At 44.5% G+C, this 27,376-nt stretch overlaps 1 long non-coding RNA gene across 2 annotated transcripts in view; it reads right to left on the bottom strand.

The window, feature by feature from the left end:
- Window positions 1–27,376, bottom strand: part of LOC134359943 (uncharacterized) — a 57,716-nt gene that overhangs the window by 26,892 nt on the left and 3,448 nt on the right. The window contains exon 2 of one of the 2 annotated variants that reach the window (XR_010021224.1): window positions 19,388–19,560. This is a non-coding gene — a long non-coding RNA (uncharacterized LOC134359943). The remainder of the gene's footprint in view (window positions 1–19,387; window positions 19,561–27,376) is intronic. The other variant, XR_010021225.1, reaches the window with a different exon arrangement.

Raw genomic sequence — 27,376 nt, 5'->3', positions numbered from 1 at the left:
ACAGAGCCAGATTCAGTGCCAGAGACCTGCTTGCTGTAACTTCTCCCTGTCGATCATTCCCCACAACTGTATCCAAAGCAGTATATTTATAATTGAGGGGTAGGGCCACAGGGGTACCCTGCACTGGCTGCTCATTCCCTTTTCCTCTCCTGACAGTCACCCAGGCACATGCCTCCTGCAACTTAGGGGTGACTACCTCCCTGTAGCTCCTATCACTTCTTCACCCTCCAACATGAGCCGAAGGTTGTTAAGCTGCAGCTCCAGTTCTTTAACAGGGTCTCTAAGAAGCTGCAGCTGAGTGCACTTCATGCAAATGTAGCTATCAGGCCTCAGTAAAGCAGCCAGTTTGATCAAAGATCTCATCCTCTTCAGTCATTGCCCCTTCCCCTTCCTTCAGGCAGAAGATACAAAAGTCTTAAAACACATACCATCAAACTCAGGGACAGATTGTACCTAACTGGTTTCGGACAATTGGTATGAACCTCTTGTAGATGAGATGGACATTTGATCTCACAATAAGAACTTGAGTCTTATTGTCTCCCTGCACTTCCTCAGTAACACTCCGTTCTGCATTCTGTTATTTCTTTTCCCTTGTGTTACCTCGATGCACTAATGCAATGAAACGATCTGCATGGATGCCATGCAACACAGTTTTTCACAGTATCTTGGTGCATGTGATAATTAACCAAATTAACCAAACCATGTAAACTAATTAACCAAATTAATTTACCAGTTTAATTCACGGATTTCCAGTCCACAAATTAGTGTCCATTATCACTATCTCTGAACGGTTCTCTTTCTGAAGGACAGAATACAGAATTATATCGGGTGTGACTCTGAAGGACAGGAGGGAAAGATGAAAGTCTTGACCCAACTTTTGTTAATGACTTTATTGCTTTTCAAATGGGATTACACCTTTGCTGGAGGAACTCAGCAAGTTTGGCTGCATCTATGCAGGAAAATAACAGTCAATGTTTCAGGGTGAGTCGCAATGAAGGGTCTTGGCCCCAAAGATCAACTGTCTTTTTCTCCTCAATTAATGCTGCCTGGCTTGCTGAGTTCCTCCAGAATTTTGTGTGTGTTGCTCAAGATTTCCAGCATCTGCAGAATCTCTTGTGTTCAGGTTATGCCTCTGTGAGTTCAGGTCAAGCATAAGATTCCTGAGCACCATTCACAAAAGTTAAAGCACTAGGGGATGTCCTGAGGCCTGAGAGAAACGTAAGTTCTATCTTAACTACTTTTCTATTTATACACAGACAGTTCAGTTCCAGGGAGACACTTGAAGATCCCCCAGACACAAGCTGTCCTTCCATCTGTCTCTGGTCTTCTAACAGCTGGATGACGTGGAGTGAAGATGATTCATTTACAAGTCTGCTGGCTCTCTGAGAAATTCCACACACACATTTTGCATCAAACATAAAATAATATGATCTGTCAACAAACGTCCTTGCACTCAGAATCAAAATCGGGTTTATTATCACTGACTTGTCATGAAGTTTGCTGTTTTTTGGCAGCTGTACAATGCAATACATAAAAATACTATAGGTTACAATAAGAAATATATTTTTTTAAAATTCAATCGTGCAAAAAGAGAGTGAAATGTCAGGAAGTGTTCACGATCTGTTCAGAAATCCGGTCGGGGAGGGGAAGAAGCTTTGCCTAAAAGCTGCGTATGTGTCTTCGGGCCCCTGTGCCTCGTTCCTGACAATTGCAGTGAGAAGTGGGCATGTCGTGGATGATGAAGGATCTTAATGCCTGAGACTCCGCCTTTTAAAGATGTCCTTGATGGTGGGGAGCTTTGTGCCAGTGTTGGAGCTGGCTGAGTTTACAACCCTGTGCAGCCTTTTCCAATTCTGTATATTGGAGCCTCCGTACCAGAGTCCATACCATAACAGACTCCATGCACGCAGTCTGTTCTTCATGAAATTTGCTAGGAACTTTGGCGACATATCAAATCTCCTTAAGTTCCTAATGAAATGTAACTACCGGCGTACCTCCTTCATTACTGCATCAATATGTTGGACCCATGATAGATCTTCAGAGATGTTGACACCCAGGAAGCTGAATCCACTCACCCTTAACGCTGCCAATCGCTCAATAACAACTGGCACGTATTCGTCTGACTTCCCCTTCCTGAAGTCCACATCAGTTCCTTGGTCTAACTGACCTTCAGTACAAGGTTGTAGCTGTGACACCACTCGACCAGCTGATCTATCTCACTCCTGTGTGCCTCTTCATCACCATATGAGTAGTTGTGTGGTCAGCAAATTTATAGATGGTGTTTGAGCTGTGCCTGGCCAATGTAGCTGTAGGTGTAGAGAGAGTAGAGCCGTGGGCTAAGCACGCGTCCTTGAGGTGCAAATGCGTTGAGTGTCAGTGAGGAGTAAATACTATTTCCAATCTGGACTGATCGTGGTCTCCCAGCTAGAAGCCCTAGCTGTACGCAGGCAGAGGTGTGCTCCCTATTAAAAGCCTGGGGCACTGCCTTCAAGTCTGGAGACAGAACAGCTCTCAGTACAGCCACGAAAAACCTTATCTAGGCATCAAGAGGGCAAAGATCACCTATGCAGAAAAAATTTTGGAGCACCTGTTCAATGACATCCTTGGGCGTATGTAGTTGGGTATCAAGGAGTTATGCAAAGAAGAACAGCAGTGACTATCAGTCTTGTCTAAGCAACTGATGCACCGATGCACTCTACAACTTTTATACTCGCTTCGAGGTATGCAGTGCAACACTGGCCACAAAACTTACCCCTCTCCCAGGTGAGCAGCCACTGGCTGTGACTGCAGCAGATGTGAGAAGGACTAGGCAGCGAGTCAACCTCAGAACGGTGGCCAGGCCAGACAACATCCCAGGCTGAGTACTCAAGGAGAGTGCCCAGCAGCTCACTCATGTCTTCATGGACACTGTCAACACTTCACTCATCCAGGCTGTTGTCCCCACATACTTCAAATCAGCCACCATCATCCTTGTGCAAAAGAACTCTACACCTTCAGGACGAAGTGCCTTCCACCCAGTGACCAATCATTATGAAGAGCTTTGAACGGCTGGTAATGGCACGCATCAAAAACTCTATTCCTGCCGCATTGGACCTTCACCAATGTGCTTACCGACAGAACCAATCTATAACAGATGCCACAGCATCTGTCAAGCACCTGGGCCTGACACATCTAGAAAGCAAAGACACATGCTATTTCTAGATTTCAGTTCGGCATTCAACACTATCGTCCCACAGATCTTGGTGAACAAACTCCTACTCCTCAGCCTAAATATACCACTGTGCAATGGGGTGTTGGACTTCCTAACCTACAGACTTCAGGACGCCTAACCGCTCCTCCTTCCCCATCCTCCTCAACACAGGTGCCCCCTAGGGCTGTGTGCTGAGCCCACTGCTGTACACTTTTCTCACACACGACTGCACGGCCAAACACACGAGCAATCACATCATCAAGTTTGCTGATGACACAACAAAGGTGGGACTCATCATCGACTATGATGAGACAGCCTACAGAGAGGAGGCGGGAGAGCTCGAGGCCTGGTGCCTGGTTGTTAATCTCCTCCTCAATGTCACCAAAACAAAGGTGACGGTTATTGAGTTCAGGAGAACTTGCACCACTCACACCCCTCTCTACGTTGGCGGCACAGCGGTGGAATCTGCAGGCAGTTTCAAACTGTTGGGAGTATGCATCTTGCATAAACCTCTTATGGTCCCAGAACACATCCGACATAATCAGGAAAGCACACTATCGCCTCTATTTTCTGAGGATGCTGAAGAGAGCCGGACTATGCACATCTATGCTCACATCATTCTGCAGATGCACAATGGAGAGCATCCTAACATGCTACATCATCGCATGGTACAGAAACTGCACTGGGACAGGCAGGAAGGCTCCACAGCAGATAATCAAAACTACCCAATGCATCACCGGCACCAGCCTACCCACCATCAAGGACCTATAGATAGAAAAGTGCCAGAAAAGAGCCCGTAACATCATAAAGGATCTCACTCATCTTACTCACAGACTGTTTGTCCCACCCTCATCAGGGAGGAGACCATGTAGCATCCACACCAAGATCACCAGACTCAAAACAGTCACTTTCTCCCAGCAGTAAGGCTGATCAATACTCTTACCCACTAACCCACCCCTCCACACCCTCCACCACTTTATCATTTCCTCTTAGTCACCTAATGTACAGACACTCCTGTGCCTAGCATCACTTCTATTGACATATAATCGATCTATGTGTAACTCTCAGGTTCTGTCCGTTGTGTACGTCTAGGGAAGACAATCTCTGGCCGCACCAAACGCAAGAGTTTGCGGTGCAAAACCGCCTGTTTGTGTGGATGCTGTGTGATGCGTCACCCTGTTACAAATCATTCCAATGAAACAACAGACAGTACACCAAATGCAATTAAATGACTTAGCTTTATACTTCTTAATTTGACTAAATGGTTAGTAAAGTAAAATAAAAAGAAAGGGGCCCACTTTGATGAAACTGTCTAATGTGCACACATTGGAGCTCACGGTTTCGCTTCCACTGGTCCTCCATCGATTTCCCCGGGCTTTGTCGACTCCCGGCCCCACTGCAAGCCCACTTGTGTCTACAACCTCTCCTTTCTGGCATCTTCTCTCTCCATCTTCTGTCGAACAAAAGACCCAGATCACTTCGTTCTCAGGCACGCAACAAGAAAAAAACACTCCCTTCATTGGATGGCTCACATTCCAAAGCCCCCTTTATCTCTAGTCATAACCCAAACACTGCTGCTACAGAAAAACCATTACATTAGCAGTGAAACCTTTTCCAGAGTGCTACCTATGTATACAAGCAAGAAAAGCTCTATTCAAAAGGTTCAAAGGAACATCTAAAAAAGCTTGATGCATTTTGGAAACAAGTCCTGTGGATGGATGAAGTTAAAATAGAACTTTTTGGCCGCAATGAGCAAAGGTATGTCTGGAGAAAAAAGGGTGCAGAATTTCATGAAAAGAACCCCTCTCCAACAGTTAAGCACGGGGGCGGATCGATCATGCTTTGGGCTTGTGTTGCAGCCAGTGGCACGGGGAACATATACTGGTGGAGGGAAGAATGAATTCAATTAAATACCAGCGAATTCTGGAAGCAAACATCACAAAAAGCTGAAGTTGAAAAGAGGATGGCTTCTACAACAGGATAATGAACCAAAAGACACCTCAAAATCCACAATGGACTACCTCAAGAGGAGCAAGCTAAAGGTTTTGCCATGGCCCTCACAGTTCCCTGACCTAAATATCAACGAGAATCTGTGGATAGACCTCAAAAGAACAGTACATGCAAGACGGCCCAAGAATCCCACAGAACTGGAAGCTTTTTGCAAGGAAGAATGGGTGAAAATCCTCCAAACAAGAATTGAAAGACTCTTAGCTGGCTACAAAAAGTGTTTATAAGCTGTGATACTTGCCAAAGGGGGTGTTACTAAGTACTGCCATGCAGGGTGCCCAAACTTTTGCTTTGGACCCTTTTCCTTTATTGTTATTTTGAAACTGTAAAAGATGGAAATAAAAAAGTTTTCTTGCTTAAAATATTAAAGAAATGTGTCATCTTTAACCTTATGCCTTTTGGAAATCAGTTCATCTTTTACTTGCTTAGCTATTCACAGTAACAGAAATTATGACTGGGGTGCCCAAACTTTTGCATGCCACTGTAAGCTATATTATGTATTTATTGCAATTTTTACTATTGTGTTCTTTATCTTATTGTGGGCTTTTTTTGTACTGCATCAGATACAAAATAGCAATTATTTAATTCTCCTTTACACCTATGTAGTGGAAATGACATTAACCAATCTTGAATCTTGATCTTGTTGCAGAGGGAGGTACAGAGGCCCAGGTTTTGAAGCTTGTTGATTAGTACCAAGGGGATGATGGTGTTGAACTTTGAGTTGTAATGAATACACAGCAGCCTGACGTATGTATTGCTGTTGTCCTGATGATCCAAGGCCAGGTGGAAAGCCAGTGAGATCGCATTGGCTGTAGACCTATTGTGGCAGTAGGCAAATTGAGTGAGTCCAGGTCTTTGTTTCGGCAGGAGTTAATTCTAGCCATGTCAAACCTCTCAGAGCACTTCATCACATTCGATGTGAGTTCTGCTGTGCAATAGTCATTCAGGAAACTAACCCCGCTCTTAAGACCATAAGGCATAGGAGCAGAAATAGGCCATTCAGCCAAATGAGTCTGCTCTGTCATTCCATCATGGCAGATTCCAGATCCCACTCAACCTCTTTGCCTCTTGGGCACTGATATGATTGATGCCCTTTTGAAGCAGTTGGGAATCTCAGTGAAGAATCCCTTGAACACTCCCACCAGTAGGTTGACCTGAAACACTTTGACCCTAAAAACACTCAGTCAATGCTCCAGTGGCTCAGCTGCTAAATGCCCATCCCTAGTCTACTGTTGACCCTATGCACATCAGCATGGGTACGTTCAATACACGGCCAGCACTGAATTAGTTAACTTCAGTGGTGGAGGAGCAAAGAATATTGGCAGCAACCAGATGAAGCGAATAGACCCAAAAAGCCTATTTATTTATTTACTTATGAAATACAGCACGGAATAGGCCCTTCAAAGGGTGTTGCCCAGCAATCCCCACAATTTAATCCTAGCTTAATCATGGGGCAATTTACAACGACCAATTAACCTACCAATCAGTACGTCTTTGGACTGTGGGAGGAAACCCATCGGTCACGGGGAGAACGTACAAACTCTTTACAGGCAGCAGCAGGAATTGAACCCGGGTCTCCTGTACTGTGAACTGTTGTGCTAACCACTATGCTACCGTTCCACCCCCAATGACTGGCAGTTTCCCTCCGTAGCTCCTCTGGAAATAGAATTGGAAGTGGTTTATTATTGTCACATGTACCAAGATACAGTGAAAAGCTTGTCTTGCATACTGTTCATACAGATCAAATCATTGAGATAGAGCAAGATAAAACAATAACAGAATATGGGATAAAGTAATACAGAGAAACTCTAGTGCAAGTAAACAATAAGGGTGCAAGACAATAGTGAGGTAGACTGTGAGGTTAAGAATCCATCCTGTGGTACTAGGGAACCATTTAATAGTTTTATAGCAGCAGAGTGGAAGCCCCTCCCTCCACTTTCTTATTCTGGCATCTGCCTCCTTCCTCTCTGCTCTGTCTATGAAGGCTGTCAGTCATCCAGCTCACTGTAGAAAGCTGTTCAGGGATGGGTTTTCCAGTTTGACAAAGATGACTTCTATTATCCCTCTTTCAAACTACCTGTCCATCCCCGAACAGAGGAGATGGTGTCCGACAGCACCTATCAACTATTTATGATGTAATCCTAATCCCGGCGTCCCCACAACAGTTCACACCTCCATTCATATAAGACTAATGACCCTCTCATTACCTCTGTGACTCTTAATGACCCTCATGTGATTGCTAACTTTTAAACAACTCACAGAGTTTCTAAACCGGAAGGGTGCCCACCGTGGATCAGAACTGAAGAAGCCCAGCAGATGCGTGGTGAAACGTCTTGCAGACAACACAGCAACTCCAGTTGCCTTGACTTACTACCGCCTGATATTCCTTTCCAGTCCTGATGAAGAGTCGCAGCCCAAAACACCAACTGTCCATTTCCCTCCATAGATGCTGCCTGACCTGCTGAGCTCCTCCAGCACTTTGTATGTGAAATAAGAGTATTGTCTTTTTATTCCTGATTTTATCTGAATACTGAATTTAAATTTCTCATCTGCTGCGGTCGGATTCATGCTCATGTCTTCTCTGGATCAATGCGATTTCTTAATTTTTTTTTAATATATATGGATACAACACGTCTGGACTTGGGGGTTCCTCCTCCCTGAGAGATTTTAGAAACCCGCAGATGCTGGAATCTGAAGCCAAAAAACAAGATGCTGGAGGAACTCAGCAGATCAGGCAGAATTTGTGGAGGGAAACTCACAGTAAATATTTTAGGTCAATACCCTTCAGCTGTCCAAAATTAACATTGTCTATTAAATAGGAACTTTGTGAATTGCACAATCTTGGGACATCAGGAGGTGCTATTGCTTCACAGTTCCAGAGACCCAGGTTTAATCCCGACCTTGGGTCCTGTCGAGAAGGAGTCTGCACATACCCTGTGTGACCACACGGCTTCTCTCAGGAGATCCAGTTTCCTCCCACACCCCAGAAACACGCTGGTAAGCTAATTGACCGCTATTAACTTGTCTTTGGTAAGGGGACAGGAGGGTGATGACAGAGTCAGGCGGGAGTTCGTCATTCTGTGAGAGAGAATATCTTGCAGTGGGAGGTAAGTGGGAAGAATGAGACTGAGGACCATCATAAACCGAATGGACCGAATGGTATCCTCTGTCATAAGGAAACATGAGAATATTATTTGTGCTTTGGGCATGGCTGTATAGTATAACGCTGTAAACTCTTCAGCGATATTAACACACACAAAATGCTGGAAGAACTCAGTAGGTCAAGTAGTATCTATGGAGAGGAATAAAGAGCCGATGTTTCAGGCTGAGATCCTACTTCAGTCTTACAGAAGACAAGCTGTATCGCGGTTGACTGAAGATTTCTGCGGCATTCATGAACTCAGGATTGGACTATGTTCATTGGAGAGGGTCCAGAGGAGGTTCACAAGGATGATTCCAGGAATGAAAGGGTTATCATACGGGGAACGTTTGATGGCTCTGGGTCTGTACTCGCCGGAATTCAGAAGCATAAGGGGGGATCTCATTGAAACCTTTCGAATGTTGAAAGGCCTGGACAGAGTAGGTGTGGAAAGGATGCTTCTCATGGTGGGAGAGTCTCGGACAAGAGGGCACAGCCTCAGGATAGAGGAGTGCCCTTTCAAAACAGAGATGTGGAGAAATTTCTTTAGCCCAAGAGTGGTGAATTTGTGGAATTTGTTGCCACATACAGCTGTGGAGGCCAGGTCATTGGGTGTACTTAAGGCAGAGATCGATAGGTTCTTGATTGAACATGGCATCAAAGGTTACGCGGAGAAGGCCAGGAACTCAGGTTGAGGAGGAGAAAAAAAAAGGATCAGCCGTGATTCAATGATGGAGCAGACTCGATGGGCCGGATGGCCTAATTCTGTTCCTATGTCTTATGGCCTTGTGTCTTATGTGTGGCTGTATTGTACTGATATCTTACATGTGCTTGCTATCTTGTATGTGTGCTTTGTGCTGTGTGTGACTGTTGGGACTGTGTTTTGCACCTTGGCCCTGGAGTAACACTGTTTCATTTGGCTGTATTCATGGGTATTCGTGTCTGGTTGAATGACAATTAAACTCAAACTTGAATTTAATTGAATTTTGTGTATCTTACCCTGGATTTCCAGCATGTGCCGAATCTCTTGTGTTTCACTAATAACGTACTTGGCATAAATGCTGTTTTTCTATTGTGTATTAAATGGGCCTGGTAACGGCCATAATGTTATTAGCTATTATGAGCTGTGGACATCACAACAGGAGTTTCCTTGGCCACTGTTGTGGGCAGCGATTATCAACACAGCCCCATCCAAGAATCCACCCTGTGCTCAGATTGCAGATATTCATAGTTTAAAACTCTCATGTCTCCACAGCATTCGTTTTAGTGCCACTTCTAAATCAGTACAGACATGCGGGGCAGCCGATGTCCGTCCCCACCTTCCAGAGTCCAATTACTGCGCCAGTTAAATCCCTGGAAGCCGAAGAACGTGTTCGATTATGAATGGCGCATGATTATGACAGGCAGACGCACTTCACCCCGAAGGTGAACGTCGTTTAGTTGTCCACGCTTTAATCCAGGATCAGCAATAAGGACCTCAGAGATTGATTGTATTCGATTCCCAGTGCCAATTCTGAAGGACTTCCGTAACCAGAGCCGACCTTTCTATCCGTGTTTATTTTACTTTTTATCCTGTTAGAGCCCATTAATTAGATTAAGGCCCACAGAATCAAGTCAATCTTAACCTGACATCAAACATTTCTTAAAACTTACCGCATTAACCAAATATTAACTCAAGTAATGAAAGTTTTCCTTTGATTATTAAAAGATTGTGTCGATTAGTCCTCTATTCTTCAGAAGTTAGAAGAATGAGAGGTGACCTCATGTAGATGTAAAAGTTATGTTATAGTTGAAGATATCACCCACTGTCCATACCAATTATCAACCACCTATTAATACTAATTCTACTTAAATGCCACTTAATTCATCCTACGTTCCCCTGAGATTCTATTGCTCAGCTACACACGAGGGGTTGCCTACATTTGGCCAATTAACCATGTCCCCGGGATGTGGGAGGAAAGCGGAGCACCCATTGGAAACTCATGAAATCCCATGGGGAATGGGCAGACTCCACACAGACAGTATCAGCGGTCCGGATTGATCCCAGGTTGCTCGGGCTGTGAGGCAGCATCTCCGTTAGCTGCACCACTCGTAAATCTGAGAAGCGTCGATGGGGTAGTTGCGGGGAGCACATTCCCGCTGGTGGAGGAGTCTAAAACAGGGCTTCCAGTTTCAGAATAAGGGGACAGCCATTTAGAACTGAGGTGGGGAGAGTTTCTTCACTCAGAGGGCGTTGGATCTGTGGGATTGCCTATCTCACTTAGCTGTAGAGGATCAGTCATTGAGTTCATTCAGAATGCCACTGGATTCAGAATCATTTAGTTATCACGTATACATTAAAACATACAGTGAAATGCGTCGTTTGGAACAACCTAAGTACATGCTGGGGGCAGCCCACAAGTGTCCCCACATATTCTGGCGCTGATATAGTATGCCCACCATGTTCGCAAAACAAGTAACAACATCAACAACAGAATAACAGCAAAACATGTCTCCTACCTCCATCCCAACCATTCATCCACCCACACACATACACAGACAGTCCCCTAATCCCAGTATAGGCCATTTCCAGGCCTCCAGTTCGTTCACTGTTTTCTTCCCCAGTGGATTTACAGTCCCAGGACTTCACCCATCAGGCCGTGACTTCCGATCCACTTTTCAGGCTTTGATCTTTGGTACTGACCCGGGACTCACTGATGATGACAAACAAGGACATCAGCTCCAGGCCTCAAACGCCAAACTCACCGATGACCGGGATCCCGAACACTAGGCCTCAAACTGCAGCCTTGTTAACTCGCATGTCTAGGGAGTCACCGGCCTTTGTGCCTCCTGCCCACACAGAACTTGATCCTAGAACCATTAACCTGGGGGTGTTTGTGGGGAGGGGGGTCGCCAGCCCTCATCCTTGCTGATCTATTAGCCCAACATCCAACCACAGATGTCCTTCGTAACACGTCGACATCACCAGACTCAGGCCCAGGCCCAGTCTCTGGCCTGACTGCTAACTCCCTCACATCCCTGTCCCTAAGCCCTAACCTGACCTAACTCTGTTCTCTAACTCCAAAACCATCCCTACGATCCTAAGAAGGCAACTAAGTCTGAGCCATGACTGCAACGGAGACAGCAGCTCTGCATCATCTTGCCCAGAAGCAATATTGATCAGATATTAAAGGAATATAGAGTTAGAGTTAGAGTTAGGAAGAGGATATGAGGCAAAATATCGGCATGTTTAAAGAGTCATATAATGTTCCTGCTCCTGTTTCCTATGTTCTTACCACTTTTGACTAGGTGTAGATTTTAACAGATAAGATTCTGAGGAATTTTTGATTTTTATTTAGAGAGGGCCCCTCAAGCCCCTACTGCCCTATTCCACCCATATGACTAGTGAACCGACTAACCTGTATGTCTTTGGAACGTGGGAGGAAACCCACGCGGTCCTGGAGGAAAACACACAAACTCCTTAGAAGCAATTTCAGCCCCAGGATCAGCTGTTGCCTACCATAATATAAAATCCACTATTTTAGTTTCGTAGTTCTCTGCCATCACAGAAATCAGCCAATTTGATTCATTTACATTGATATCAAGAAAAAAAACTGAAGGCAGTGGAAACAGAAAAGGTTGTGGAACCCAGTTGTAGCATTGCAAACCTTTGCTCCAGAACTAGCTGCACCTCTAGTCAGGCTGTTCGAGTACACCTGCCTATGCAGGTATTTGCCCAGGTATGTCCTATTCACAAAAATCAGGACAAACCCAATGTAGCTAATTAGCATTCAACCATCACCAAGATGAATGGTGGGACAATGTTACTGAGCAGCACCTAGTTACCAAGAACATACTCACGAGTCACCAGTCTGGGCTTCACCAGATCACCTCTGCCCCAGACTTGCCCCTAATGTGGGCCAAAGAGCTAAGTTCCTGAGGGGAGGTGGGAATGACTGCCCTTGGCTGAGTGTGACACCTCGCAGCCCTGGTAACACTAAAGTCCAGTGGCTAGACTGGCCCCTGACACAACAATGCCTTTGGGATTAACCTCAGCAGACAGATGACTGCTGATCAAGGTGGTGCTCATTAGCTGAAAATGTGTTATGAACTAGGGGTCTGATGTCAACTTTCCCCAACCACATGAGTAAATCTCCCTGAAAAGACACAACCCTGTTCCTCTTGAGTTGTGTGCTTTTCATTTTGAACTGATTGCTTCTGTCCTAGAGGAGGAGCTTAGGAGTCGATGGCACCTAATGGCGACTCCTTTGCTTGCATCTTCAGAAAGAGCTTGATTTCTGTCTTTAATATCTCTATTTTCCCTTTCAGCGTTCTTTTGAAGACCCTGACCTGGAGTTACACGCTGACTTCAGTTCTTTGCAGGAATGGGACCCACTCTCGGGGTTTCGCAACTGGCCGCTATTCAATATACCAAGGACGCGGCCTAGAAGACTAGCGCGCCTTCAGGGTCCCAGGATTTCGTGGTCCTGGAGGTGGGCGGACCCGAGGTTGGTGCCACGGCAGGAAATTGGTGTGTCGTGGGAGACGGAAGATTGAAAGCAGCAAGCTGGCTCACTGTGAAACGGGGACATCTCTTCTTCCCCTATTAAGGAGTGAGCTTGTGGCTCGAATTACTGGGTGAACGAGTGGTCTTTGGGGTACTGCAAGTCTGTGTCTTTATTGATGCTTTGCTGCATGCTTGAGTGCTTGGAGGGGGGGTGCCGATGCTTTTTTTGCTGGTGGGGGAGGTGAAGTCTGTGCTCTGCTGCTCCTTATGCATTGGAGGGGGGAGTTGGGGGGGGTACTTTGGGATTCTGACATCTAACAGTCGTTCATTCTCTTTTTTGACCGGTCAGGATTGTAAGTCCCAATCTGCATCCCCATACCTGGAGGACCGGTGGACCACTCCTAGTCTGGCCTTTGACCTGTTTGGCATGGGTGACCCTACCAAGAGCCAAAGCACAGGGCCCTGACTCCAGCCAACATAGCTCTGTGGGTCATCGAGGCACGCAAGCCTCCAAACCCTACAGCAAGGTTGTGGTCCTCTCAGAAGATGCCAACTATGACAGTTAAGATTTACTGAGGTGAATTTCCTTCAGATTTGCAGGAGACTCACCTCAATAAATCTGAATATAAACCATCTTGTTGATTGAGCTTATTAATTTGTTTGATCTGATATTCACTGCATGATAAAGGGAAAGGGTCATCCTGCACCTCCACAACCCTCCCCCCACAAGTCCTGCTTGAAGCATGTTTGACCACTGGATAGTCCTTTTTTTCAGATTTTCTGTCTGTCTATTGTCTCATACTTTCTCCATATTCACTTTATTTCTAAGCTGGTGGCCAATTAAAACAGCTACCATTTGTCATCAATTTGTTCACACTTGATCTGAGCAAAAATTTGCTAATACTTCTGCCAAAATCCAACTCATTATCACATATCATACAGTTATATTTCAAGGATAATTATTTAGCATGAAATTGAAATTAGAAAGTAAGCATTGATTTCACCGGAGGTTCTAACACTGCTGAGTACTGGAGAAGTTCCAAAATACTTAACCTACGCTTTCTGGGGTAGCAAAGTCTTAATCTGTTCATTAACTCTCCAAGCTATAATCGTATCAGATCATTGAGGTAGCCAGTTACGTTACAGAGCAAAAAGGGTATTTTCTGCAGTTGTTGAGGGATTTTGACATGAAATTAGAATTGGCTGTATGTAGAGGCAGCATACGTCCTGACAACAATGATAACAACCCTCTTCAAATCAGCCCTGGAGATGTATTGGTGGAATTAGAGTTCACAGTTCATTGCATTTGGGAATCAATCCGGCTTTATTCAAGAGACTCAGCTGTAGTTTTGTCATGAATTCAGGGACCGTGTAAAGTTGTACCCTACCTGCTAATCACCTGCTTGGTACTCCCAATAGTAAGTAGATTTCTTTTCATTCTGTGTCTAAAACATGCCTTCCCTAATTTTGGGGTGTCTGGTTCAACACCGTAGATGGTGGAAAAGGAGGAGGAGAAGATGGCGGCGCGACACAGCGCGCGCGGCCACTCTGGTGAATGATATTTGTTATGTGTCAAGTAGGGGACCGTGCACAATTCTGATTTGATGGAGACAGACATGAGAGTATGGAGGAACATCTGGAGAAACCTCTGAAATGCCCGCTTCACTGCCACTGCTACTGTGTGGTCCGGAATCTCCAGAGGAGAAGGCCCCGAATCCTTGGCTTTGCTTGTTTCAGCGGCTGGGGCGAGGTCGAAGGCGCTCGGCAGAAGATGGCGCTCCGGAAGCTGTATCGGAGGGGCTGGTCGGAGGCTCGAAGTTTTCGGATGGACGGACTCAGTGTCGGCTGTGGTCAGGTGCTTCCAATGCATCGGCAGTTGTCGGTGCCTGGATGTTTATGGCAGGGAGTTTCTCCCTTTTGCTGCCTGCTATCGGGGACTCAGGAGTCGATCGGGACTTTAAGACTTTTTTTTACCGTGCCCATGGTCTGTTCTTTATCAAATTATGGTATTGCTTTGCACTGCTGTAACTATATGTTATAATTGTGTGGTTCTGTCAGTGTTAGTCTTTGGTTTGTCCTGTTTTTCTGTGATATCACTCTGCAAGAACATTGTATCATTTCTTAATGCATGCATGCATGTCTAAATGATAATAAGCGAGGACTGCGTGTTCTCATAATCTTTAAAAAAATCTGTACCTAAACCATCTGGATCCACCTAATGAGATTATGCCGATGAAGTCTCATTCTAGATATAAGCTACTGCAGTTGCATAAAGATTTATTCATGCTGAGGATTCATAAGAACAAGTCATCTCGCTTTAAAAAAAACAATGACATTACTTTGTAGTTTATGAATAAGGCCCTGCCTAAATCATAAAGTTACAGTCAAGATGCAGAGCAGATAGATAAGATTGAGGTAGAGTAATACTGACTTTTCCAACAAAAGCAGTAACTTACAAAAATCAGTGGTGTACTTGCTTCTGAAGGGCAATAGCTGAAGCCATAAAAAAAACCCTGCACCTTCTCCAAACTAATGATAGTGGTATTGTTGGGGAGCTCCTGCGAGCCTGGCCTGCAGTCCTTCCTGAACCGTTATCGGAGAGGGGGGTGTGAGTGGGGACAGCAGTGGATGTTGGGCACTGATAGCCTGGAGGGTAGGCTAACCTTTCACACAGGGGCTTGGGGAGATGATGCCCCAGGACTCAGCTCGATGCAGCCTCAAAAGCAGAACCCAGGGGCCCAGTGGTTGCTCCTCCTTCACTGGTGGGGTTGTAACTCCCAGAGACCGCTGTGGGCTTCACAGAACACACAACACTCCTGCTCTCCGATGGCCATTGACCCTGGCCTGAACGACACAGCTTGGGAACTTTGTATACTAACACCAACATCACACTTCCGAGAGAGAGAGAGTGCCTGTACATGTCCGCATGTGAGTAGTATGTCTATATGAGTGTATGTGTGAGAGTTGTATTTAAAATTTCAGTAATATTTGAGTACTAATGTAAATATATTATTCAATTAAGCATTCTTTGTTTTAATAATTCATGACAGATTATACGTTAACGACCGTGAATAGCATACATCATCATGCACCACGTTAGAAGTGCATGTATCATTTAAAGTAAAAACAAATATAGATATGAGTTATCACCAGCTCTCCTGTGTTTTCTTATGATTAATTTCTGGAACCACAAAATATAACTGTGGTGATGAGTAAGTTTTAAGCAAACCTGAGATGACCACTGTCCTGTTGAAGTGCAGCAAGAACTGTGAGTTTAAAAAAATCACGGCTTCTATGGAAAAGGAAAGATGATCAAGTTTTTTAAAAAGGCAGAAAATAGACAAATTCTCAGATTTATAAATAATTACTGGGTGATAATAATCATAAATAAAAAAAAGTAAAAATGGCTGGCTATATTGGAAAGATGGACACGTTTAATTGCACAAGAGATGTGTATACTGAGCAAATTGAGCAGTATTTTGAAGCAAATGAAATAGCCAATGAGAAACAAGTGCCAATTTTTTTGAGTGCTTTGGATTTAAAGACATGCAATTTGTTTCAGAGTTTAACTGCCCCAATCAAACCAGCTGAAATGAGCTTTGCTGATATCGAGAAAGTAATACAGGAACATTTAGAACCAAAACCACTGATGACTGCAGAAGGCTTTAGGTTTCATTGTCACAACCTCGGATTCGGCAGCCCAGCAGATTCAGCAATTGCGCTCATGAATATGCACGTGTCAGCTAATTATTATTTCGTTGTTATAGTATTTAACTCCATTCATTCTGTCGTAGTTCTTGTCGAGACTTAGACATGGACATAGCTCCTCTTCACTGTCTGCATTCTGCCTTGCTGAGAAATTGGACTGTCAAGTCAACTGACTCTGAAGACTAGCAGTATTCATTTTATTCTTAGTTGTTCTTTACAGCCGCAGTGTAGGCTTCGTTCACCATTTAAGAGCTTTAGCTAACAGTTAGGCCTGGAGTTTATTGTTTTATTTTCCCTTTAACACTGTTTACATTAAAGTCTGTGAAATATCAACCCATTTCAGTGTCTCTCACTCCGCACTTGGGCCATGAACGAACCTGGTGACAGCAAGTCTCAACCACGCAAAGATGGACCCAGCGGAGAGAGAGCAGCTGACCTTGGCCGTGAGATTCATCGGTCAGAGTGACTCATCGAGGGAACAATGTTCCTGTCGTTGAATTCCTATGTATGAACTCTTGTTTCTGCCTCCAGCGTGACAGAAGGATCTTGCCAAGTAATGGACCCAGCAAAGTTTGAACAGTGACGTTTTGACGTTGGTGGCTTGAGGAGAGAGTGCCTTCTATTCTCAGTGAATCTCCTGACTCAACATTCCGGGAGTCCCAAGTCTACATACTGAGCTTCTCTAGTCTACATTGAGTTTCTCCAGTACCCATTCCAAGCTTTTCAAGTCAGAAGTGCCCAGATTCCCAGCATTGTGGTCCAGTGACTCAGATCTGCATAACAAATGAACACTTCAAGCAAGCTTTTCAATTTATTCAACATTCAAGTCAAGTGTTAAATCTGGAACAGTCCTACTTAAAAGCTGATCCCTGGCTGGAGTGTGCAAATACACAAGTAAAGTAACCCTATCAAGAATATTTTTAACCTCTTGATGAAAGTTATGGTACAGACTGGGAAGATTTGAACTTTCATGTAGCAAATTAAACAGATCTACAGAGAACACCTAGCTCGGCGATGAATGAAACCTGTCTATGCATTACCCGTTTCTGTGTCTCTCACTCTGCACTTGGGCCATGTCCCAACCTGGTGACATTCATAAGCAGAATCAAAAGGAAGGGGAGTCCATTTCAACGTATGTGGCTGAATTGAAGTTGTCTGAGCCTTATTAGTTTGGTTACGGGCTTAATGATGCACAGAGAGGTTGTTTAGTTTGTGGAATCTTACAAGAAAGCATTCAAAAATGGCTCCTAACTGAAGTCAACTTACATTTAAAAGAGCAGTTGAAATAGCTTTATCAATGGAAACAGCAGACAGAAACACAATTCAGGAACGAAACAGCGCATAAACAAATTTACAACAACTAAGCAGAAACTGGCCTAGCTGAACAAGTGTTTTATCATTATGGCAGGGGCTCACATACACAGAGCCCCTGTGCAGGGTTAAAGGTGAAACTTGCAGAAAATATAAAAAAAAGTAGGACACATACAAAGCGCATGCTGGGCAGATAGAAGTAAGTAGAAAAAGGTAAAAAGTAAAGTTGCAGTTTCAAAAAGAGCACTAATCTGCATGGTGAAAAATCTGATGATAATGAGAATGATACATGACTGAGTAGCCTTGAGATTTACAATGTGAAAATTAACAATATGAGTTACACCAGAATTGAATGGCAAATTAACTAAAATGGAATTGAACACAGGTCTGGCTGTTTCAGTCATTCCACAAAATGAGTTTGAATGGCATTTCAGAGATACTAAACTGAAGCCTGCAGACTTCCAACTAAGAACTTACAATGGAGAAAAGATCATTCCTGTGGGAATGACATTCATAGCGTTGAAATACAACAACCTACAAACCACATTGGGCTTCTATGTGGTAAAAACAGGAAAGCCATCATTGTGGATGAGAGAACTACAACTTGATTTGTGATCGATCCACCATTTGCATGTCACTTCCTCTGCAATAGAGTCAGATTAAGAAAGGCACTTGATACCACAGCAGTCTTCAAGGATAGCATTAGAATACTCAAATATATCAAAGGTAAAATTGTTTTAAGTGAAAATGTCACACCCAAGTTTTACAAAACCCTGATCAGTTCCTTACACCATGCATCATAAAGTAGCCAGTGAGCTAGATCACATGGAGGCTGAAGGAATTCTTTCCCAGGTTGAGTGGAGTCGATGGGCAACACCAGTGGTCCCAGTAGCCGAGAAGAATAGGTCTGTCAGTAGTTGTGGTGATTTTAAGATCACATTCAACCCAGTGCTGAAAGTAGATCAAAACCCTCTGCACAGGGTTGAGGATATTTTTGCAAACCTTTCTGGAGGAAAACACTTCAGCGAAGTGGACTTAGCTGAGGCCTGTCTACAGATGGGGATGGAAGAAGAGTCCAAAGTGTTTCTCACCATAAAATTCACAAAGTGCATTATCACTATAATAGACTTATTTAGCATCTGCTCCTACACTCCACTGCAAGGCTGCCAAGCACTCAGTGGTCCAAAATCTCAAGACAGTGTTAAAAAAAAATTAGTACATTACGGGCTTAGAGCATGACACAACAAGTGTGAATTCTTTAAACTAAGTATGACATACTGTGGTCTCACCAATGACACACAAGAATTAACAGGTGTGCTGAGAAAATTCAAGTAGTAGTGGATGCCTCAAGGCCAAAGGACATGTCACAATTGTGGCCCTTTTTATGATTTGTCAATTGTTATATCAGATTCCTGCCAATCCTGGCTACGGTGCTGCACCCCTTGAACTCATTACTACAGATTGGGAAGAAATGGCAATGGACAAAGCAGTGTGAGGTGGCTTTCAAAAAGGTAAAGGAAATGGTGGTGTCGGACACTATACTCACACATTATGATCCACACCATCCAGCGATGCCTCACCTTGTGATTGTTTCGTATGTTGCTTCATGTGGCATGGCCTGGGAGGGACAGGTGCCATGTGGTATAGGTGCAGTCATGTCACACGCTGTGAGTGATGACGGTGAATGTCCCATAGCCTTTGCCTCACGTTCCCTTACCACTGCAGAGAAAAATTGCACACAGATTGACAGAGAGGTCTTGAGTCCGTTTTGGGGTGGGAAACGTTTTGACCAGTACTTGTGTGGGAGAGAGTTTGCCCTCATCACTGCTCATTAACCACTCGTGTTCATTTTCAATCCATAGCAGGGTGCCTCACTAACAGCCGTAGCGCACCAGCAGAGATAGGCTCTGTTTCTGTTTCCCTAATGCAAATCAAAAGACTCCCTATTACAGCAGAGGTGACGCAAAGGGAAACCAGAGAGAAAAACACACTGTCTCAGGTCTACAGGGCCACCCAAAATGGCTGGAACGTGCAGCAGAAATCCCAGCTCCCCCATTTTTACCAGCGCTGGGATGAACTTGCCCTTGATATGGGGAATTGAGAATTGTTGTGCAAGGGGTTTCTTCTTTTATGTTACTGCGTAGGCTAATTAAAATGGCTTCTTTGTTATATTATAATTGAAATGGCTTCTTTGTTATGTTAACTGCTGAGAAAGTCCTCCCACTAGCAGTTTGTTTGGATTATGTTATTGATAAGAGGATGAACGACCCAATTGGGATAGATGTTATTCTTTCTGTGTGTCTGTAAGTTACTGTGATGCGCGGGTTTTTGGGCAGAAGGCGCGAGAGAGAGAGAGAGAGGACGGACAAGGTGCTATGAGTCGGCTAAAGGGGTCGGGCCCTGAGCAGGAGTCCAAGGTCCAAGGTGTTTGGCTAGGAGAGGAGACGGAGATGGATTTGTGTGGTGCGTCTGGTCGATCACTGTTGTTGGTCCAGGCGGCAGGTCGAGGTGGTCCGAGGGGATTGCAGGGTGAAGAAGGAGGGTCCCGAGCTCCAACTGTTTGTGCACGAAGAGATTGAACTTTGTTAAGTGTGGTGCCTTTTATCTTCCTTTTATATTTTATCTCTATTAATTATATAGTACCAGTAATATCTATAAACTATAAATCATTTAATTGTATTTGGAGTATTGTCTGTTATTTGGGCGGGGTGGGGTACATCACACAGCATCCACACAAACTAATTACCCAGTTTGGTGGGGCCAAGGGCTGTTTCCCTAGACGACAGCGAGCTGAGCGACCCTGAGGCTGGCCAGGGGGGCTACAGTTGCATCATCCAAGCTGAGAACTAAAGTCTTGGAGGAGCTACATGCCCGTCATTTAGGTGTGGTCAGAGTCAAAGCATTGACTCAAAGCTTTGTCTGGTGGCCTGGGATAGATCAGCAGATCGAGTGGCTTGCCCTGCACTGATTGCGATGTCAACACGCCCAGAAGAAAGCTGTCCAGTGCTGTCGGAACCACTTCCTGCAGACCCGGAGTCAACTTCTGCGACCAGCACAGAGGAGGCCCCAGAACCTGAGATTGTTTCACAGCTCAAGACTCACTTGCCAAGCAGAGTGTTAGGATAGATGTTATCTACAGCAATTAAATCTTTAGGCCTGAATGTGTCAATTTAAAATTTACTATGCTGTGGACGTCTATATAGTATTGGTATTTTATAGCATACTTTGTACAAATTAGCCAGAGAAAGTGGCTCACCTGAGGACTGGGAGAAATTCAGAGTTCAGTAGAGGAGGACAAAGGGCTTAATTAGGAAGGGGAAAAAAGATTATGAGAGAAAACTGGCGGGGAACATAAAAACGGACTGTAAAAGCTTTTATAGATATGTAAAAAGGCAAAGACTGGTAAAGACAAATGTAGGTCCCCTGCAGACAGAAACAGGTGAATTGATTATGGGGAGCAAGGACATGGCAGACCAATTGAATAATTACTTTGGTTCTGTCTTCACTAAGGAGGACATAAATAATCTTCCAGAAATAGTAAGGGACAGAGGGTCCAGTGAGATGGAGGAACTGAGTGAAATACATGTTAGTAGGGAAGTGGTGTTAGGTAAATTGAAGGGATTGAAGGCAGATAAATCCCCAGGGCCAGATGGTCTGCATCCTAGAGTGCTTAAGGAAGTAGCCCAAGAAATAGTGGATGCATTAGTGATAATTTTTCAAAACTCGTTAGATTCTGGACTAGTTCCTGAGGATTGGAGGGTGGCTAATGTAACGCCACTTTTTAAAAAAGGAGGGAGAGAGAAACCGGGGAATTATAGACCGGTTAGCCTAACGTCGGTGGTGGGGAAACTGCTGGAGTCAGTTATCAAGGATGTGATAACAGCACATTTGGAAAGTGGTGAAATGATCGGACAAAGTCAGCATGGATTTGTGAAAGGAAAATCATGTCTGATGAATCTCATAGAATTTTTTGAGGATGTAACGAGTAGAGTGGATAGGGGAGAACCAGTGGATGTGGTATATTTGGATTTTCAAAAGGCTTTTGACAAGGTCCCACACAGGAGATTAGTGTGCAAACTTAAAGCACACGGTATTGGGGGTAAGGTATTGGTGTGGGTGGAGAATTGGTTAGCAGACAGGAAGCAAAGAGTGGGAATCAACGGGACCTTTTCAGAATGGCAGGCGGTGACTAGTGGGGTACCGCAAGGCTCAGTGCTGGGACCCCAGTTGTTTACAATATATATTAATGACTTGGATGAGGGAATTAAATGCAGCATCTCCAAGTTTGCGGATGACACGAAGCTGGGTGGCAGTGTTAGCAGTGAGGAGGATGCTAAGAGGATGCAGGGTGACTTGGATAGGTTGGGTGAGTGGGCAAACTCATGGCAGATGCAATTTAATGTGGATAAATGTGAAGTTATCCACTTTGGTGGCAAAAATAGGAAAACAGATTATTATCTGAATGGTGGCCGATTAGGAAAAGGGGAGGTGCAACGAGACCTGGGTGTCATTATACACCAGTCATTGAAAGTGGGCATGCAGGTACAGCAGGCGGTGAAAAAGGCAAATGGTATGCTGGCATTTATAGCGAGAGGATTCGAGTACAGGAGCAGGGAGGTACTACTGCAGTTGTACAAGGCCTTGGTGAGACGACACCTGGAGTATTGTGTGCAGTTTTGGTCCCCTAATCTGAGGAAAGACATCTTTGCCATAGAGGGAGTACAAAGAAGGTTCACCAGATTGATTCCTGGGATGGCAGGTCTTTCATATGAAGAAAGACTGGATGAACTGGGCTTGTACTCGTTGGAATTTAGAAGATTGAGGGGGGATCTGATTGAAACGTATAAGATCCTAAAGGGATTGGACAGGCTGGATGCAGGAAGATTGTTCCCGATGTTGGGGAAGTCCAGAACGAGGGGTCACAGTTTGAGGATAGAGGGGAAAGCTTTTAGGACCGAGATTAGGAAAAACTTCTTCACACAGAGAGTGGTGAATCTGTGGAATTCTCTGCCACAGGAAACTGTTGAGGCCAGTTCATTGGCTATATTTAAGAGGGAGTTAGATATGGCCCTTGTGGCTACAGGGGTCAGGGGGTATGGAGGGAAGGCTGGGGCGGGGTTCTGAGTTGGATAATCAGCCATGATCATAATAAATGGCGGTGCAGGCTCGAAGGGCCGAATGGCCTACTCCTGCACCTATTTTCTATGTTTCTATGTTTCTATGTTTCTATATATAAGGTGAGATGCATTCTATATTGAGTAGGAGTTTATAGCTGAGCAGGGAGGAATGTTGTGTATTTAATATTTCAGTAGTATTTGAATAATATTGTAAATATACTATCCGAATAAGCATTCCTTGTTTGTTTTAATAATTCATTACAGGTTATATATTAAAGTACATGAATGACATACTTTATTACACAACCATTTCAGAAGTGCCTGCCTCACTTAAAGTAAAAATGAAACTAGGCATGAGTTATCCCCAGCTCTCCCGTGAAACCCGATGCAGATTGGGGGACCGGTTCGTCGAGCACCTCCGCTCCGTCCGCCACAACAGTCAGGATCTCCCGGTAGCCACCCACTTGAACTCTGCTTCCCACTCCCACTCGGATATATCCATACATGGCCTCCTCTGCTGCCATGATGAGGCTAAACTCAGGTTGGAGGAGCAACACCTCCTGTACCGTCTAGGTAGTCTCCAGCCCCTTGGTATGAACTTTGAATTCTCCAACTTCCGGTAATTCCCTCCCCCTCCCTTCCCCTATCCCAGTATCACTCTGCCCCCTCCCCCAGCCACCTATCACCTCCCTCATGGTTCCGCCTCCTTCTACTACCCATTGTGTTTTCCCCTATTCCTTCTTCACCTTTCCTGCCTATCCTCTCCCTGCTTCCCCTCCCCCACCCCTTTATCTTTCCCCTTACTGGTTTTTCACCTGGCACCTACCAGCCTTCTAACAGTCCTGACGAAAGGTTCCAGCCCGAAACGTTGACTGATTGTTTCCACGGGTGCTGCCTGACCTGCTGAGTTCCTCCAGCGTGTTGTGAGTGTTGATAATAAGAGTGTGTGTGCTTGTGTGTGTGCAGGCGAGAGTGTGTATATGTGAGTGTGTGTGAGCATGTGTATGTATGTGAGTGAGTGTGTGTGCGTGTGTGTGTGTGTGTGTGTCTGTGAGTGTGAGTGTGTGTGTGTGTGTGTGTGTGTGTGTGTGTGTGTCTGTGAGTGTGAGTGTGTGTGTGTGTGTGTGTCTGTGAGTGTGAGTGTGTGTGTGTGTGTGTGTGTGTGTGCGCACGCGCACACACACATATCTATGAGAACAGGTGAACCTGCAGTTTCTTGGATTTGGGTATGGGGTGCAAAACCCAAGGGAAAAATAGCTGAGCTGTCCCATTGCACCCTTTCACCCACCACCATTGTTTCCCACTCCCAGTCGGTGTGCTCTCTGCACACCCCAACTCACAGCAAGGGCCTGAGTGGAACTGTGCCCATACACAGAGATGCACTGAATCTAAATTAGAGAGCTGGCAGATCGACAGGCGTGCATCCACTGACACAAACAAGCAGCTACAGGGTTGACAAATTTAGCCATGCCTGAGAGTGTAATGACAAGTCAGAAGAGATGCCGGTTAAATTCAGATACTCCCAATCTGGTGATGTTTCCTTTCAAAGCTTTGGGTTCCTGTGTCATTGCTGAATGGAAAGTTTCCTTACTGTCCTGAGTGATAGGCCCTTAATTAAGCCTCAATTAAAATACATTGTCCAGTTTCCTGTTATAAACTTTGCAAACAGAGGCATGACATTTCTCAGATTAGCTCGGTATAGAATATCACCACTACAAACAGTTTATTGGAGTTCACCAGGAATGCTGGGATCAACATCACACTTGTAATAAAATCTACCACACTGATCTCCACCCTACACACCTGCTCACCATATGGATATAAATTAGACCTTGACGCATGGTGGAACAGTTAGATTTTCATAGATGGTCAGGTCAGGTTTCAAACCCATATTAGAACCATTGAACCATAGAACACTACAGCACTGAAAACAGGCCATTTGGTTCTTCTAGTCTGTGCCGAAACATTATTCCGCTAGTCCCATTGACTTGCATTCAGTCCATAACCCTCCAGACCTCTCCCATCCATGTACCTATCCGATTTATTCTTAAAACTTAAAAGTGAGCCTGCATTTACCAACATCAGATGGCAGCTCATTCCACACTCCCACCACTCTCTGAGTGAAGAAGTTCCCCCTAATGTTCCCCCTAAACCTTTCCCCTTTCACCCTAAAACCATGCCCTCTCGTATTTATCTCTCCTAATCTAAGTGGAAAGAGCCTATTCACGTTACTCTGTCTATAACCCTCATAATTTTGTGACAAAGGGATGCAGTTGGTAGAGGGGCTGTCTCAAAGCCCCAGTTTCCTGAGTGTCCTGATTTCCGGTGCTGTCTGCGTGGAGTTATGGAGTCACACACAGTGATAGAACGTGGAAACAGGTCTCTTGGCCCAAGTCGCCCACTGAGCTCAGCGAGCTAGTCCCACCTGCCTGCGCTTGGCCCATAGACCTCTAAACCTCTCCTATCAATGTACTTACCCTGATGGCTGTTACTAATGCGCCCGCTTCAACCACTATTCCTGGAAGCTCATTCCAGATATGCATCACGCCCAGTGCGAAGCAGTGCTTGATGTCACCTTTAAGTCACTCACCTCACCTCTGATCTTAAACCGTTTCCATCTTGTTTTTAGCATCCACTCCCTGTGGAAAAGACTGTGCTTTCATCCTCTTTATACACTCTGATCTTATGTACATCTATCAGGTCACCCTCAACCTCCTACGTTCCAGGAAATAAAGTGCTAATCTGTACAACCTCCCCTTGTAACTCAGGCCCCCAAATCCAGGCAACATCCTGGTACATCTTTTCTGCACTCTTTCCAGTGTAGTAACATCTTTCCTATAATACAGTAACCAAATCTGTACATAATTCTCTACCTGCAGTGTTAACATTGTCTTATATACAACAACTGCAACATAACGTCTCAACTCCTACACTCAGAACCCTGACTGATGAAGGCCAGTGTGCCAGTTAAGTTTACACGTTCTTCCTGTGACTCCGTAATTTTCATCTGGGTGCTCCAGCTTCCACTCACATCCCACAGATCATAGATTTTTTCTTGTTACTGCCCATTACCCTACTGGTGTTTAGGGCAGCAATGAAGGTCCTTCTTCTCTGGCAGTGTTCAGGGCTTCCTCTCAGTTTTCACTACTGTCAGTCACTGCTATCAGTTCAAGGTCGCGTAGCCAAGTGGTCTGAGGCGCTGGATTAAGGCTCCAGTCTCTTCAGGGGCATTGATTCGAATCTCACTGCTGCCAATGACTTTCCTGTTGTCATAATATTTATTATAAATTACTATAATTGAACATTGCATACTTGAATGGAGATGTAACGTAAAGATTTTTACTTCTCATGTATTTGAAGGATACTTTATACTTTATACTTTATTGTCACCAAACAATTGATACTAGAACATACAATCATCACAGCCATATTTGATTCTGCGCTTCCCACTCCCTGGATTACAAATATTAAATATTAAAAATAGTAAAAATTAGTAAATATTAAAAAAATAAATTTAAAATCATAAATAGAAAATAGCAAAATGGAAAGTAAGGTAGTGCAAAAAAACCGAGAGGCAGGTCCAGATATTTGGAGGGTACGGCCCAGATGTGAGTAATAAAGTTAATTCAATTCAAGTCCCTGTTGGAGACTCTGGAATACTGTCGCACACAGATGTAGAAAGATTCTTTGCTGTCTCTGTAACAATTTTGTTTTACCAGTCACGGTTGTTAGCCCTGAGCTGAACCCCCGAACCTGGAGGACCGGTGGACCACTCTTAGTCTGGCTCTACCCTTTGACTTGTTTGGTATGGCTGACCCTACCAAGAGCTAAAGCATAAATCCCTGACTCCAGCCAACATAGCTCTGTGGGTCATTGAGACACGCAAGCTTCCAAACCCTATGACAAGGCTGTGGTCCTCTTGGAGAAGCAGGTTAATCAGGTACTCTAAGTTGTCCTTGGTGTGTAGGTGAGTGGTACAATCTGGGGCAAGCTGATGGGAATTTGGGGAGAATGTAAAGGGATTTGCATAACTTGATGCTAATGGGCATCTGATGTTTTGCCCATGGTACTTTAGGGAGACCTGATTGAAGCTTATCAACTTAGAAGCAGCATTGATCATGTAGACGATCAGAGTCTTCTTCCCAATGTAGAAGTGTCAAGTACCAAAGGTTATGTATTTAAAGTGAGGGAGAGAGAAGTTGATGTACAGGGTATATTTGTTAAACAGGGTGTGGTAGGTGCCTAGAATGGACTGGCTGTAGTAGTGATGGAAACTGATACGACAACAGAGAATAAAAGGTCATTAGTCACATGAATATGCAGGGAATGAAGGGATATGTATAAGCAGAAGAGATTTAATCTAAATTGGGCAGACATCATGGGCCGAAGGGCTGATTCCTGTGCTGTGCTGTTCTACA

The sequence above is a fragment of the Mobula hypostoma genome, chromosome 21, assembly GCF_963921235.1.
Source record: "Mobula hypostoma chromosome 21, sMobHyp1.1, whole genome shotgun sequence".
Lineage (NCBI taxonomy): Eukaryota > Metazoa > Chordata > Chondrichthyes > Myliobatiformes > Myliobatidae > Mobula > Mobula hypostoma.
This window is presented reverse-complemented; position numbering and strand designations above follow the sequence as displayed.